The sequence below is a fragment of the Babylonia areolata genome, chromosome 27 (assembly GCF_041734735.1).
Source record: "Babylonia areolata isolate BAREFJ2019XMU chromosome 27, ASM4173473v1, whole genome shotgun sequence".
Taxonomy (NCBI): Eukaryota; Metazoa; Mollusca; class Gastropoda; order Neogastropoda; family Buccinidae; genus Babylonia; species Babylonia areolata.
The window spans coordinates 9,546,079-9,562,730 of NC_134902.1; the positions used below are offsets into that span (position 1 = coordinate 9,546,079).

The window sequence follows — 16,652 nt, forward strand, 5'->3', positions numbered from 1 at the left end:
GAGACAGGAGGACAGGGAAACGAGAGGCAGGACTGGGCAGTGAGAGACAGGAGGACAGGGCAGAGACAGGTCAGAGCAGAGAGAGACAGAACATGGCAGAGAGAGACAGAACAGGGCAAAGAGAGACAGGAGGACAAGGCACAGACAGAGAGGGGGGAGTAGAGAGAGAGAGACGGGAGAACAGGGCAGAGAGAGAGAGAGAGAAAGGGTAGAGATAGACAGGGTAACAGGGCAGAGAGAGACAGGAGAACAGTGCAGAGAGAGACAGGACAGGGCAGAGACATTGTGGTAAATGACTGACCCGCAAAGTGGTCACTGTTGAAACGGTCTGGGGCGGTGCGGGGCCCTCCACTGCGGACAGGTCGTCTGTACAGGTCCTCCTCCATCCTCATCTCGTCCCTGTCAACCATCACCATCATCATCACTAACACCACCACCATCATCACCACCACTACCATCATCTCCATTATATGAATACTGAGCATTTCATGCGCTTAATCTGTCAAACCCAAAGAGCTTACAATAAAAGACACAAGTACCAGCGCATCACACACACACACACACTCTCTCTCTCTCTCTCTCTTGCATGTTTGACACGCGAGTTGCATTATTTTGAAAAGAATTTTCAGTATTTCAGTGCATTGAAAAGACACACTGCATTGTCTCTTGTGACAATAGCGGTTTCGTTCACAACAGCCGTGTACACCATATGCCTACATCAACAGGACAATTTAAATCAACCTGTGTAAATCTAACGATACATTTAACAAAATAGTAAAGAGTGGTAACTCTCTCCATTCACAAGGTACACAACTTCAAGTCAGTGCTGCTTACGCTACCGATTCAGCTAGCACACAGGTAAATAAAAGGTACATTGGAACAAACCCAGACACTTCCACAAAAAAAAGAAGCGCCGGGCCTGTCCTTATACCGATCATTTGACATGTGACGATACATTTATCTTGATTTATCTGTAATTTTCAAAACGTGATAAAAATGAGGTTTTCTTTCATACTGTCACAGAGAGGAAGGGCATGTCCAAAGAGTTAAGTTGAAAGAAACGTTTTTTTATCTTCAAGTTGTCAATGCCATGTCCGAATCTGATAAAAAAATTTATTGCTGTAGAAGTGATCTGAAAAAGCTTTCGAAAACTAAACATGTTGCATACGTTTATTTCATCTTTGCTCAGGAATGCTGAAAACAGTGTATCTTTGAAAATGAAAGAAAAAAAAATCTTGTTTCTACGGTGTCTCAGTTAATCCATATTCCGGAGAAACGGCATCTGTCCAGGCACACACTTCGAACTCTGGTCCCTGTCTCCATCCCTCATGGCCTGACTACAGACCAACCCCTTGGATTTTTACGTAGGCCAGGCATATGCTCCTTATTTCATTCTTTTTGCTTTCTTTTTTCTCAAATAGCCGTGGTGACACTCCCTTAAAACTAAAACTGAAAAAACATGAATTTCTTTGTGTAAAAATGAAGTGTAATGTATTAATGATGCTTGGAGTGGTAAATCATGTGTGTGTGTGTGTGTGTGTGTGTCAGTGAGTGCATGCATGCATGTGTGTGCACAAGAAGTTGGACTCATCCTTTGAAACCAATCCCCTCCCTCCGCCCCCCACCCCCTCCCTTCCCCACACCAAAGTGATAGCCTAGAGGTAACGCATCCGCCAAGGAGAATCTGAGCACGCTAGTTCGAATCATGGCTCAGCTGCCGATATTTTCTCCCCCTCCAATAGACCTTGAGTGGTGGTCTGGACGCTAGTCATTCGGATGAGACGATAAACCAAGGTCTCGTGTGCAGCATGCACTTAGCGCACGTAAAAGAACCCCCCCCCCCCCCCCCCCAACAAAAGGGTTGTTCCTGGCAAAATTCTGTAGAAAAATTCACTTCAATACGAAAAACAAATATAACAGCATGTCGGAAAAAAAAAAAAATTTTAATGGGTGGTGCTGTAGTGTGGCGATGCGATCTCCTGGGGAGAGCAGCCTTAATTTCACACAGAGAAATCTGTTGTGATAAGAAGAAATACAAATACAAAACTGATTGAAAACCACTTTTTATTTTTTCAATGGAAAATGTCAACCACAGGTCAAGAGTGAGATGACCCATACTAACAGGTACATTACAGCACAAAGCACTGAGATGTTCCATTTTGACAGGTACATCATACCGCAAAACACTCACTGAGATGTTCCATACTGACAGCTATGTCAGAGCACAAAGCAACAAGATGTTCCATACTGGCAAGTACATCACATTACAAAATACTTATTATAATGTTCCTAACTGACAGGTACACCGTAGCACAAAGCACTGAAATGTTCCATACCCACAGGTATGTCAGACCACAAAGCACTAAGATGTTCCATACTGACAGGTATGTCAGACCACAAAGCACTAAGATGTTCCATACCGACTGGTATGTCAGACCACAAAGCACTAAGATGTTCCATACCGACTGGTATGTCAGACCACAAAGCACTAAGATGTTCCATACCGACAGGTATGTCAGACCACAAAGCACTAAGATGTTCCATACCGACAGGTATGTCAGACCACAAAGCACTAAGATGTTCCATACCGACAGGTATGTCAGACCACAAAGCACTAAGATGTTCCATACTGACAGGTATGTCAGACCACAAAGCACTAAGATGTTCCATACCGACAGGTATGTCAGACCACAAAGCACTAAGATGTTCCATACCGACAGGTATGTCAGACCACAAAGCACTGAAATGTTCCACACTGACAGGTATGTCTGACCACAAAGCACAAAGCACCAAGATGTTCCATACTGACTGGGGCGCTAGACCACAAAGCACTTATTTCACATAAAATGCTTAGTTTTGTGAATTAAAAAAATATAAGTTATCTTTTGGTGAAAATATTCAAATTTTTTTGTGCCCTTCCCTGAAGTGCAATGTCATTATGATTAGAATGAGTGGAAAGAACTGAATTATTCCCATTTTTATGCCACATTTGGTGTCTCTGGACAAAGTATTTCCAGTGTAAATGACTATATTAAAGTTAACCATGGACACACAGACATACATACACACACACAGAGAGAGACAACCAAACACCAGGTTATTACATAAACTCATTTTGCTTATACAAGTGAGTCAAAAAAAGGACTGAAACTGAACTGACAACATCCTCGTGCAAATCCTTCCAAACTAATATAAACAAGTAATTTCTTCAATATCAATGAAAACAAACCAATCTAAACACAACAGGTGAAAAAAACAAGTCACTTTCTTGACTCATTCTGACCAAGTGAAAGGTAATGAAGCTCCAAGGGTGAGTCCTGTGACATGCCTCTGCTGGGGTGGACATAAACCATGAACACCGCTCTCTCCACCCAGCCCTTTTCCTGAGACAATGTGTCAATTCTTAAAGGAAGCATATCATTTTTTTTTTCTTTAATTACCACACTGATAGTGGCAAAATTGGTTCTGAGTATTAATTGTTAGTGTTGTCCTTGGTCATTATTGGCAAGCAATGACCCAACAAGAAGCCATGGGTCACTGACAAGCTGCTGGAACTTTGCAAAAAGAGACATGAACCGAAGAAAAAGAAAAAGAAAAAAGAACCAGAAGGAGCAGTAGAGTACAGGAAAGTGAACAATGCCACTGACAGAGGCATGAGTATTGCCAAACAGGTCTGGTTTGAAAAGTGATTCCAGGAAACAGAGACCAACCTGAACAACAACAACAACAGGGCGTACCAGACAGTAAAAGATCAAACAACTGTCAAAGAAGCCGAGGTCTCCACTCTTCAAAGCAAGACTGAAAAATGTCTCACTGAAGAGAAAGATCATTGACAGATGGACAGAGTACTGTGAAGAACTTTACAGTATACTTTTTAACATATTCCTGGAGCGTATCATGTCAGATGCATTGGAAGACCATTAGGACACCGTCACCATCGGATGCAGAACTGTTACAAACCGTTGGTTCACCAGTGACATTGATGGCTGAGCAAGAAATGAGACCAAATTCTTCAAACTGGTAGAAAGACTGGACATCACCTCCAGGGCATATGGAATGGAAATCATTGCACAAAAAAACAATATGATGAACAACACCAGTGGAATTAGCACTGATATCAAAGTCAACTGGCAGTCTTTGGAATCTTTCTCCACGTTCAAGTACCTGCGTGTGTTCGTTCGTTTATTTATTTATAGTCTGTTCATCTAAGATGATGATATTAGACTGAAAATAAATGATATTATTATTTGGATTATTATCATTCCTATCATAATGATGATTGTTAGTATTAATTAGAAATCGACATTTCTGTATATTCGAATGAAAAGGGGGGTGGTTGAGGTGGGGGGGAGGGGGGGCAAGGGGGAGGGGACTAAGAAAGGAAGAGAGAGAGATAGAGAGACAGACAGACGGATAGACAGACAGAGACAGAGAGAACAGAATGTGGAAAAGATAGAGTACAAAATCTAAATTGGAGAGGGTGAGTGTCAGTGATTGGAGAAAGAAAAAACATAATACTGAAAGGGTGTGTGTGAGAGGCGGGACGGGGGAAGCAGGATTAGGACCAAAAAAATAAATAAATAAATAAAATAAAATAAAAATAAAAATTGTATGCACTACTTCTGTAGATTATTTTTTGAAAAGAGGCTCATGTGGGGACCTATAATAAGCAACCAAATGGACTATTTAACACATAACCAGCTAACTTTAATAAAGAACAGTTTCAAATATATAACTTTTTCCAAAAAATGTTAACACTTGAAACTGGTAACATGAGTTCCGTAATTTCTGGAGGCAAAAAAGGTTTCATTACTAAACAGCAGGTTAAAACGTGCTCTACTGTTAAACATCCCTTGCAAATGCATTCAATATTTTCACAATATTTTGCGTATGGGGCATTTAGTAATAACCTAAATGCCATGCTCTTAACAGCCCTGCCAGTTCTTTTAGCATTTAATAAGACTGAAGTGTTAACTTCTAAAGACAGAAGGAATTTTGCATATTTCTTTCAACAATATTACACATTTCAGATGGTGATAAACGATGAGGAAGTTCAATTGCATTTAAAGCGTTTTTAGCTCCAAGCTATGCAAGATGATTTGCACATTCATTAGAGAAAAGCCCACAGTGTGAGGGAATCCAGCACATTCCAATATTAGTTCCTCTCATTTGAATACAGTGAATCAAAAAATCTTATTTCAAAAATGATGTTATAATTAATGTTCGTACAACCTGATTTGATAGACTGCAGAACTGATTTTGAATCGACACAAAATAAAACATTAATCAAGTTTAGGGGCAGATCAATTAGATACGTTAATGCCATAAGGATGGCAATTAATTCAGCTGTAAAAATTGAGAAGCCCTTTCCAATATGATATGACTTTTCAACCTTCAAAGCAGGAATTGCATATCCAGAACCAGCAAACTGATTTTCTAGAACAGAACCGTCTGTATATATTTTTAAGTGGTGGGGGTATGTTTCAGACAAGTGTGTTTCGACTTGAGAAGCTAGTATATTGGGATTTTCATCTTTCTTAATGTCACAATATTGAATGTCAAAAGCTGCTCCCGTTAATTCCCATAATGGAACTGGTGAAGTGCTCATAATCAGAGCAACATTTTGTGGATCAACATTTGATTGATTAATAGTATCTGACACATATGTAGAAATAGTTTATAGATTTCTGTTCTGTTGCGCTCGTTTCAAAAAAAGTTTGTCAGATCGTATATTAATCTCAGTTTTGACAGAATTTTGTGTAGCATTTGCTCTAATTACATATTTTGCTGATGCTAGCTTTCTTAATTCATTAAGAGGTAGTATTCCTGCAGCTCTATACGAAGAAACCATCATGGTTCAACGGAGAGGAAGGCGGTTGCAGCAGAGCACTGTGGAGTGCTGAGGGCAGGATGAGGCACATAGGACATCCTGGTCATCCACTGCATCGTTTCCATCTCCAGTCGTCTTGACCTTGTCTTGCCACTGGATACAGACGGTCTTGGACAAGAGAGTGAGGTTGACGGTGCGCAACTCCTCCTCACTATAAATAAAGTCATCGCGCAAGTCATCAGTCATCCTTCATCCCATACCATCATTTTCCCCAAGCCCTGTGGCGACAGGCGAGCGACAAAGCGACAGGTGTGGGTACACTGGCAGTCATAGCCGTGGACCTGCACACAGGCGGCTCAGGCCATAGGGTAATTTTTCACCGACTGGAGCAGCGGTGGAGATCGGCAGCCCCCTGAGCGACTGAGCAGCCCTCTTCAGGACAGCACTGCTCACCTCCATGGCATGTGGAAGGGGCTAGAAAAGGTGCCCTAAACATTGCCTGCTCCACACCACCCTAGTCAGCATACTACGGCTGACAGGGACCCTACTCAAGCGGTCGACACACAAAGGAAAGAAAGAAGAAAACAAGGAGCACCCCATTGACCATTGCCACATAGAACATGCGTACGCTTCTGGACAGAGGCGACTCGGACAGACCACAGAGATGCACAGTACTCATTGCGAGTGAACTAGCCAGGTACAACATGACATCGCTGCCTTAAGTGAGACCAGACTGGCAGAAGAAGGCGAACTCTGTGAGCAAGGCACAGGCTACACCTTCTCTTGGAGTGGTCGCAGACCTGAAGAGAGACGTGAGGCTGGAGTTGGCTTTGCAGTGAAGACAACCCTCGTTGGCAAGCTGGCTGGCCCCCCGAAAGGAGTGAACGATCGCCTGATGACGATGAAACTCCCTTTATGCAACGGGAAGAAGTTTACCACCATTGTCAGCGCCTACGTGCCCACCATGACCAACCCTGATGAGATCATGGACAAGTTCTACGAGGACCTGAACGCTGTCATCACCACTGTTCCCAATGCAGACAAGCTCATCATTCTTGGTGACTTTAATGTGAGAGTTGGCTGTGACAGCACCTCCTGGGAAGGCATGATTGGGAAGCATGGGGTTGGCAACTGTAACAGCAATGGTCAACTACTTCTCAAGACATGTGCCGAGCACGACCTTCTTATCACAAACACAGTCTTCTGCCTCCCTACCCGTAACAGGACGTCATGGATGCATCCTCGCTCTGGGCACTGGCATCTCATCGATTTTGTCATCGTCAGGAAGAGGGACAGGCAGGACGTACCAGTCATGAGGGCCATGTGCGGCACCGAGTGCTGGACAGACCACCGCCTTATCGTCTCCAAACTCAACCTCCGCATCCAGCCCAAGAGACGGCCTCAGGGCATGAAAGCACCCAAACGCCTGAATGTCAACAAGCTGGAGCTAGGAAACATCAAGCAGAGCTTTGCTGACACCCTGGAGGAACGCCTTGAGTCCACCGTGCTGGACAACCAGAATGTGGAGGCAGCATGGGGCGCACTGCATGAGACAGTGTACAACACTGCCATGGAGTGCCTGGGGCCTTCTGCCAGGAAGCACAAAGACTGGTTTGATGAGAACTGCACTGAGATCAAGCAGCTGCTGGAAGACAAACGCCAAGCCTACAGAGCCCACATTGAAGATCCCAAGTCACAGTCAAAGAAAGACATTCTGAAGAGTGCACGCAGCACCATCCAGCTGAAGCTGTAGCAGTTGCAGGATTCCTGGTTGAGCAACAAAGCTGATGAGATCCAGGGCTTTGCAGACAGGAACGACATCAAGAACTATAACGGCCTGAAAGAAGTCTACGGTCCCACAACCTCCGGATCTGCTCCACTCCTCAGTGCTGATGGTTCTACCCTAATCACTGACAAGGACGGGATCCTTGAGAGATGGGCTGAACACTTTGACAGCGTACTGAACCACCCTTCCACCATCAATGATGAAGCCATCGACTGACTCCCCCAGGTGCCAGTCAGTGAGTCGTTGGATGCCATTCCTACTTTGGAGGAGACCCAGAAAGCTATCCATCTGCTATCCAATGGCAAAGCCCCTGGCTCAGACTCCATTCCAGCCGAGGTCTACAAAGAAGGTGGTATGGCGCTGACTGAGAAGCTTCATCAGCTATTCCAGCTCATCTGGCAGCATGAGGCAGTTCCACAGGACTTCAAAGACGCTTCCATCATACACCTGTACAAGCGCAAAGGAAATCGTCAGGCCTGTGACAACCATCGTGGAATATCCCTGCTGTCCATCGCAGGCAAGTCTCTGGCCAGAGTGCTACTCAACCATCTCATAGCGCACCTTGAGCAAGGTCTCCTACCAGAGAGCCAGCGTGGCTTCCGGAAAGAACACGGGACTATCGACATGGTGTTTGCTGCCAGGCAGCTCCAGGAGAAGTGTCAGGAACAGAACACCTGACCTTTACTCCACCTATGTCGATCTGACCAATGCCTTCGATACTGTTAGCAGAGATGGCCTTTGGAGAATCATGGCGAAGTACAGATGTCCCAGAAAGTTCATCACCATCATACGGCAACTACACGATGGGATGCTGGCCTGAGTCCAAGACAACGGAGAGACCTCAGAACCATTCCCTGTCTCCAACGGAGTCAAGCAAGGGTGTGTTCTTGCCCCCACCCTGTTCAGTCTCATGTTTTCAGCCATGATGACAGATGCCTTCAAAGACGCTGATGTAGGCATTGGCATCAGGTACCGCACAGATGGCTCACTCTTCAACTTCAGGAGGCTTCGAGCAAAAACCAAGGTGAGGACAGACACCGTCAACGACTTCCTGTTTGCTGATGACTGCGCTCTCAATGCTGCCTCCGAAGCTGACATGCAACACAGCATCGACAAGTTCTCTGCTGCCTGTGACAACTTTGGCCTCACAATCAGCACAAAGAAGACTGAGGTGATGCAACAGCCAGCTCCAGGAAAGCCTTACGTTGAACCAAACATCTTCATCAACAGGCAACGACTGAATGCAGTGGACAAATTCACATACCTTGGCAGTACACTCTCTCGCACAGTTGTCATCGACAACGAGGTGAATGCCAGACTCGCCAAAGCCAGCGCTGCCTTCAGCAGACTCCATAAGAACGTTTGGAACAGGAGAGGAATCACCCTGGAGACGAAGCTCGAAGTATACAAGGCCATAGTTCTCACCACACTGCTCTATGGATGTGAATCATGGACGGTCTACAAACGCCACGCCAAAAAGCTGAACCACTTCCACACCACCAGCCTCAGAAAACTTCTCGGCAAGTGGCAAGAGAAGATCCCTGACACAGAGGTGCTCACTCGTGCAAACTTGCCCAGCATCTACACTATCTTGATGCAGGCCCAGCTGCGCTGGGCAGGCCATGTAGTTTGCATGCCAGACCACCGGCTCCCCAAGAAACTGCTGTACAGCAAACTCCAACATGGCAAGCGCTCCCATGGAGGCCAAAAGAAGCGCTTCAAAGACACTATGAAAGCTTCTCTGAAGGCCTTCAACATCAGCCACGACACATGGGAGCTGAATGCAATGGACAGACCAAAGTGGTGTTCAGCTGTCCACAGGGGCACCAAATCCTGTGAGGCCAACAGAATCGCTGCAGCAGAGCAACGCAGACAGGCCAGGAAAAGCAGTGCCAGCAAGTCCCTGACAGCCGCCACCATCCCCTGTCCACACTGCATCAGAACCTTCCAGGCGCAGATTGGCCTGACCAGTCATCTGCGCACCCACAGAGCCCAACCCACCCACCCCCAGGATGACTAGATGGTCCTCATCGATCCCGATGGACGAACCACATGACTGTAATGTGTTTGTATGAAACAGAACACCTAGGGCCAACTTTATGGCTTTGCTATGTAAGCTTTGCATTTTTTTAAGGAAAGCATTCGGAGCAGAGAAAAATACCTCCCGTCCATACGTCAATCTAGATCTTGCCAGTGCAGTAGCGAGATGAATAAGTGCTTTTAAATCTTGACCCCAAGGCTGTTTACTGACGATTTTAAGAAAATTTAAGCTTTTCATTGCTTTTGATCTCATGTTTTCTAGATGTTTCTTCCAATTTAGCTTTGGAGTAAAATAAACGCCAAGGAATTTGACCTCAGATTTGTAGAAGAGTTCTCTTCCATCAAGAGGAAAAGTTAGTAATTTTGGGGGGCAGCACCATTATTAAAAAGTATCATGTGTGTCTTTTCAGTTGAAAACTGTAATCCATTATCTTTCACATAAATGTTTAATTATAATTCATATTGCTCATTTGATTCACTATTGATTCTGACAGCCAGCTGTTCGGGTGTTAATCCATCATCATTGCATGTTTTGGCAAACATATCTGCAAAAGTTTCTGCTTTTTCTAAAGAGGTAGGGAAACATTTCGCATTAACTTTTATAGGATATTCTTGAAAAGATATCCCATTTTTCGTATCCTTAATTTTCTTCCATACCTTCTTTGTATGTTTGTAATCTGAAACTTCTTGAATACAATAATTAGACCAGTATTGTCTTTTGACTTGAGCAACAACTCTGTTGCAATGATTTTTGGCTTTCCTCATTTCTTCATAGGATTGCTCCACCCTGTTCTTTTGTCTTTGCTTGTCAATTTCCATGTTCTTATCATTTTTTAACTCCTTACTATCCTTTAACCATTGTTTAAAAGTCTTCTTTTTAAGTTCAACAGCCTGTGCACACGCTTGATTCCACCAAATATTACCACTATGCTTTCCTTTTCTGGCGGGTGTTCTTTTTGGAATTGGTAATTCAGCTGCTTCAATTATTGTTTTAGTAAATTTTTCATAAAATATATCAACGTCTAAATCCTCAATTTTATCAAAGTTTTGGCTTGAAAGAAAGGATTGATATTTTCCCCAATCAGCCTGTTCATAGTAGAACTTTGGAATTGCATCATTACTTACATCATTGATTTAGATTTTTTATGCAGTGTAAGAATAATTGGTAAATGATCACTGCCTAGTGCATCATCTTCTACAACCCAGGTACTAACCCATGTTGCTAAGTCTGATGTAACAAGTGTCAAATCAATTGATGTAGCCTTGTGACTTGATACATCAAGAATTCTTGTTATATTGCCATCATTTGAAAGATATAGAGTAGTAGAGTCCTCTATATGTCTATGTCTACCTGGGTGCAATTGTTACAAAAGGCGGCTCCAAACCAGAAGTCATCTCCAGAACAGTGCAGCAGCACTGATTCAATTGAAGCCCATTTGGAAAGACATAAACATCACCCTCAGATCTAAGTGAAACTTATCACTCAATGGTTCAATCAACATTTCTCTAGGCTTGTGAAGCTTGGACTTCATTGCTGAGCTCCAGAAGAAGATCCCAGCCATGGAAACGAGATGTTTCCGAAAGCAACTTGGCATCTCATACACTGAGCATGTCATGAACGCTGAGGTCTTTTTCTTTCTTTTTTTTTCTTTTTTTTCTCCCTTGTGCTGAAGGTTATATTTTCTTTTCAACATCGTCTCCATTACAATTTCACATGAAATTCCACACCAATAATGCAGAGTAACAATTTAGACTACCTTTAGCGATAGATGTAATACATATACATATATGATATGGTAACAGTTTGCAATGGTGTTTTTAGTTCACAAACTGACAAACAAGCAGGAAAGAGTGTAAAAAATAAAGAAGAGAAAAAACAAACAAACAACACACACACACACACACACACACACACACACAAAACAGCAACAAAAAGGAATAACACACACACAGATCCCAGAACATGGCATTTCCAATCTCAGCACACAGCACACGTTAACAGTCAAATCCCATGGATCACAGGGAACATCTGAATCACAACAAACCAATCAAACCAAGATTAGTCAATATAATGTTTCCAAACCCATGGAATCACCTCTGGCTCTATATAAGATTAGTTAAATCCATGTTCCATCACTAAATCTAAATAGGGTAGCCATTTGATAGACAGAAATCCTGAAAATTCCTTTCCATTACGTGTATTTGCTTTTCCGTTGTGTACTTGTGCTTGAGTTCTGTTCAGCAATGAATGTGTGTAAGCCTTGTTTAACCTTACACCTAAATATATATAAAACATTTTGCCCACAAAACTGTCAAATCAAAAATATCATCTATTTTCATTTTATCGTCAGTGCCAAACAAGCCAAGTTCAAAACTGAAGGACAATCTTTCACTGTTTTCACATTTTTCTTTAAGTTTATTTTCAAACTGAAGCCAAAAAGTTTGTATAACTGAGCAAAATCACAAATAATGCTGCACTTCATCTTTTTCGGTGTCACAAAAATTACAGTTGTCATTATCAGTCACACCCATAACTTTTAGGATATTACTTGACACCAGGATTCTATGGCATGATTTGATCTATGTCACACTGCCGCATTCACTCAACTCAAGCTCACACGACAGATAGACTTGCACACAACGTTCGCATTCTGACCTCACTCTTACCCAGGGATAAACAACATAACGACGTAAAGACACTCCTTTCTGAGTATTAATAACCAAAGAAAATAACAGTAATGTTCACATTTTCCCTTCAGGGATAAATCATATGAAAAGTCCAATCCCAAAAACACAATCGATACTTTCTGTTCTCTCTTCGCTTCCAGTTATAGTTTTAAAACAATATGACAATTTTTATTTGTTTCTTTTCACGACCGTGTTGTCAGTTGGTGCTTCCCAAACATCTTTCGGTGGGCGATATATCAGCCAAACACCTTCGTCCGAAAACAGGTCTGGCGCTGAGGATCCTGAAACATCCTCAGAACCTAACTGTAGTTAAATCGAACAACTGACAGAGTCAAATCCCAGGTACGCCTGTCTGCTGACGACTGCCTCATTTACCGCCAGATCAACTCCCTACAAGATCACATTCAGCTTCAAGAGGACCTCAATCAACTCAAAAACTGGGGTATGAAGTTTAACCCCAACAAGTACTACATCCTCAGTACGCAGCAGTCAACCAACCACATCTACTCCCAACGCAACACTCCCCTTCAGCACGCCCACACAAACTCCTATCTAGGTTATTCAACTCTCCGATGACCTGAAATGGAGCGCCCACACTGCCTACACCTGCAAAAAAGCACACAGCACCCTTGGGTTTCCTCAGGAGAAACCTGCGTTTCTACCCCCTCCAATGCAAGAGAAATCCATATCTATCCCTCATCAGACCAGCCCTCCAGTATGGCTCCATCACATGGAGTCCTTACCTCAAACAGGATATTGATAAACTTGAAAAAGTGCAGCGCCTATCTGCCCGGTTCATAACCAGCTATTATGATCTACGTCTCATCTTCCTCTACAAGGTGGTTGAGGGGTTGCTACCGGCCATACCACCTGCTGAGTACTTAACTCCACATAAACCAAGACGACTCATAAGGCCACGAACATCTGGCGATCAGTACGATACCACCAGTGCGATCTCTGATCACATAAGAAACAACACAAGAACATTCCAAGTCAGCAGATGTCAGACAGAGCAATACAAACAGTCATTTTTATTAGCACAGTAAGAGACTGGAACCACCTGGAAGAAAACATAGTAAGAGCACCAACTCCTGAGATCTTTAAAAAAAATAAATAAAAAAAACACACACAAAAACCAAAAAAATGCCTACCAAACTCTTGTACGCCCACACCTGGAGTATTGTTCATCAGTCTGGAGCCCGTACAAAGAAGGTCAAAAGAACAAGACTGAAATGGTGCAAAGAAGAGCAGCACGTTATGTACACAGTGACTACGGGCGGACCAGCAGCGTAACACACATGCTGCAAGAACGAGGATGGGAATCCCTCGAATCACGACGGAACAGACAAAGGCTGACCCTGATGTATAAAATGGTCAACGGCATTGTAGACATCCCTCCAGACAAATTTCTCAAGAAAGGATCCGGCAGAACAAGATCAAATCATCGACACAAATTTGTCCATCTTAGCTCCTCCTCTGACCCTTATAAATACAGTTTTTTCCCATCAACCATCCCCGTCTGGAACTCCCTGCCTGCAACAGCAGCAGAGGCTCCCTCCTTGGCAGCTTTCAAGAGGGAGCTGAACAAGATCACAGTTTAGTCCCCCCCCCCCCCCCCCCCCCCCCCTTTTTTTTTTCTTTTTTTTTCCCCGGAGGGACGCTGCGAGTGACGGTGGGAGAGAGTATGTATACATGCTCTTTCTCATTGTCACCCCCTCCGGAGGAAAAGATAGGTCTACTTAGGTTTTCGCTAGGTATTTACGCCTCTGCGCACACAGGTCATTAATAGTCAGTAATGACGGCTGACCTTCCAATTTGAAGATTGAAGAAACCAAACTATTAACATCTCAACAGTGAACCTGTTAAGCTGCGCACACCCCCACCCGTCGCGATAATGCCATAATCTTGGCGACAGCGATGTACTTAACAGATACAGATAGTACTCACATGACTTGCGTTGCAATTCTCGTTTTACTGAACCAGTGTTCAGAAACGTAAATGAAAATAAAACATCGAAATTCACAAAATTTAGATTAAACGATGTCACTAAATTCTTCATTACCAAACTCGAAATTACTGACTCACCAGTACTTCAAAATCAGCTTCCCTGAACCTCCACAGTTCAACAAGGCTACGTCTCGCATTCTCTCTCAGAATGGTAACTGTGTGTTCTATGACTCTCAGACCCCAAGGTCCATTTTTTCCCAGGTCACTTCTGTGACCAGTTCAGCTGTGCACAGACAGGGAAGTGGCAAGAATTTGGGTGCACTTCACAACACAACTCGTGAACACATATTCACCTCAGCGCCTAAAGACATGCATCACGAGCCTTTCTTCAAATATCAAGTTCAAATGAATACAGTAACACAGCCACACCATACAGGAAATCTGACCTTTACAATAAGCACATTATGACAACCAACTTGGTGTCACAACAATCTGAAACCATTTAATCATTATTTACTTAATTTTCTTTATCTTTTTTTAATACGATCTCCCAATCAATTTGTGTAGTCAGCCTATTTTCTCATTTCATAAAGGCTTTTATGTAAAATATTTCAATCTTTTGCAATAGTAATTCATGGTATGGTTTTATTCCTTTGCTTTTTCCACATATTTGTAATGCCTTACTGTCTTCGTTCTTGCTATTTTCAAACTGTATCTTCCTTTTTCTTGCATATTCCTTGATTGCTTATGTACAGCTTTTGAAGTTCAAGAATTTCACTTGTATTCCATACTTCCTTGAAAATTCTTCATAATCTAAGAATTGGCCTCTTTCATTTAGAACACCCTTCACAAAAAAATATATCTTTATCTGTCTATGCTTTAAAGTGAAAATTGTTAATGTTGATTTTGAACTTGTTATTGTAAAGAAATAGGTTCTTCTACAATTTCTTCATTCTTATTCAGTTCTACTTGGGTACAAATCTATCATAAGCATCATATACATCTCTCCAAAACTTATTACCTTTGTTTAGAAATCTTTTAGAACCACAGTTTTTTTGTTTTGTTTTTTTTATTTCAAGATGTAATGTCTGTAGTATTTTCTTCCATTTAAAACAAGCAGTGACCATTTTTCGTACCCACCAAGTGCTTGTACAAAAGCCTGTATGTCAGGTACTCCAATTCCCCAGCTTTCAGAAAACATCATGCACTGCATACACTCGTTTTTTTGTTGTTGTTTTTTGTTTGTTTTTGTTTTTTTGTTGTTGTTTTTTTGTTTTTGTTGTTGTTGTTTTGTTTTGTTTTTTTTGGGGGGGGTTGTTTTGTTTTGTTTTTTGTTTGTTGTTTTTCTTTTTGGGTTTTTTTTTTTTTTTTGCCCCAGACAAACTGAAAACACATGTCTTGTAGCTGTTTTACATCACTGTTAGGTGGGTCTGATAACAATATCCATAGATAAACCAGTTTGGACAGAATAAGTGATTTGAGCACAGCTACGCTGCCCAGAGGTGTTGATGTTCTTTTCATCCAAATATTAAACAATGTTTTTACTTCAACAAATCTATCTGTCATGTTAATTTCCATTAAATCAGATCATTTGAAAGCCAGAGACCAAGGATTTTAAATTTTGGAGGGTTCCATTCCATACGTTGGTTCTCTAAATATGTTATATTTTAGTTTTTCTTTTTACCTAACCAAACATTAACAGTTTTTTCAAAGTTTAACTTAAGTCCCGAAATTTCCTCATACTCTCCAAATACATCAAACAATTTTTCATAAGACTTTCTGTTTCCTTCCAATGTAAATGATGTGTCATCGGCAAACTGACTTATTCTAAATTCTGTGTCTGATATCTGTATTCCTTTCTTTGTCTTCTCTAATTTTACAAGCTAATATTTCTGCACATAAGATGAATAAATATGGTGATATAGGGTCACCCTGACGACATCCTCTGTTTATAGTGAAAGTCTGTGACATCTTTCCATTAACAATTACATGAGCTTTATTTTTATTTTTTTATTTTTTTTAAAGTGCATATCCATTTTCTGGTATCATTTCCAAAACCAAATTTTTCAAGAACATTTTACATGTAAACCCAGTTTACGGTGTCAAAGGCTTTTTTCAGAATCAATTGAATGTTTTACATTCTAGTCATGTATCATGATGTTATAGTGTGTCAGGCGCCTATGGTGGAAGCATGGGATTTTCTCAGACACACTGCTCACTGATGGACCCCTCCTTCCTACCTCCCTACTCTTCTCTCCCCCCCCCCCCCCCCCACACACACACACATTCCATGGCATCTATCCCCACCAACACCCCTCCCCATACCCTCTCTCCCTTCCCCCCTTCCCTTGGCCAAGTGCA

At 42.3% G+C, this 16,652-nt stretch overlaps 1 long non-coding RNA gene across 1 annotated transcript in view; it reads right to left on the reverse strand.

The window, feature by feature from the left end:
* Positions 1-270: 270 nt before the first annotated feature.
* Positions 271-16,652, reverse strand: part of LOC143301488 (uncharacterized) — a 68,746-nt gene continuing 52,364 nt past the window's right edge. The window contains exon 4 of the long non-coding RNA XR_013057789.1: positions 271-399. This is a non-coding gene — a long non-coding RNA (uncharacterized LOC143301488). The remainder of the gene's footprint in view (positions 400-16,652) is intronic.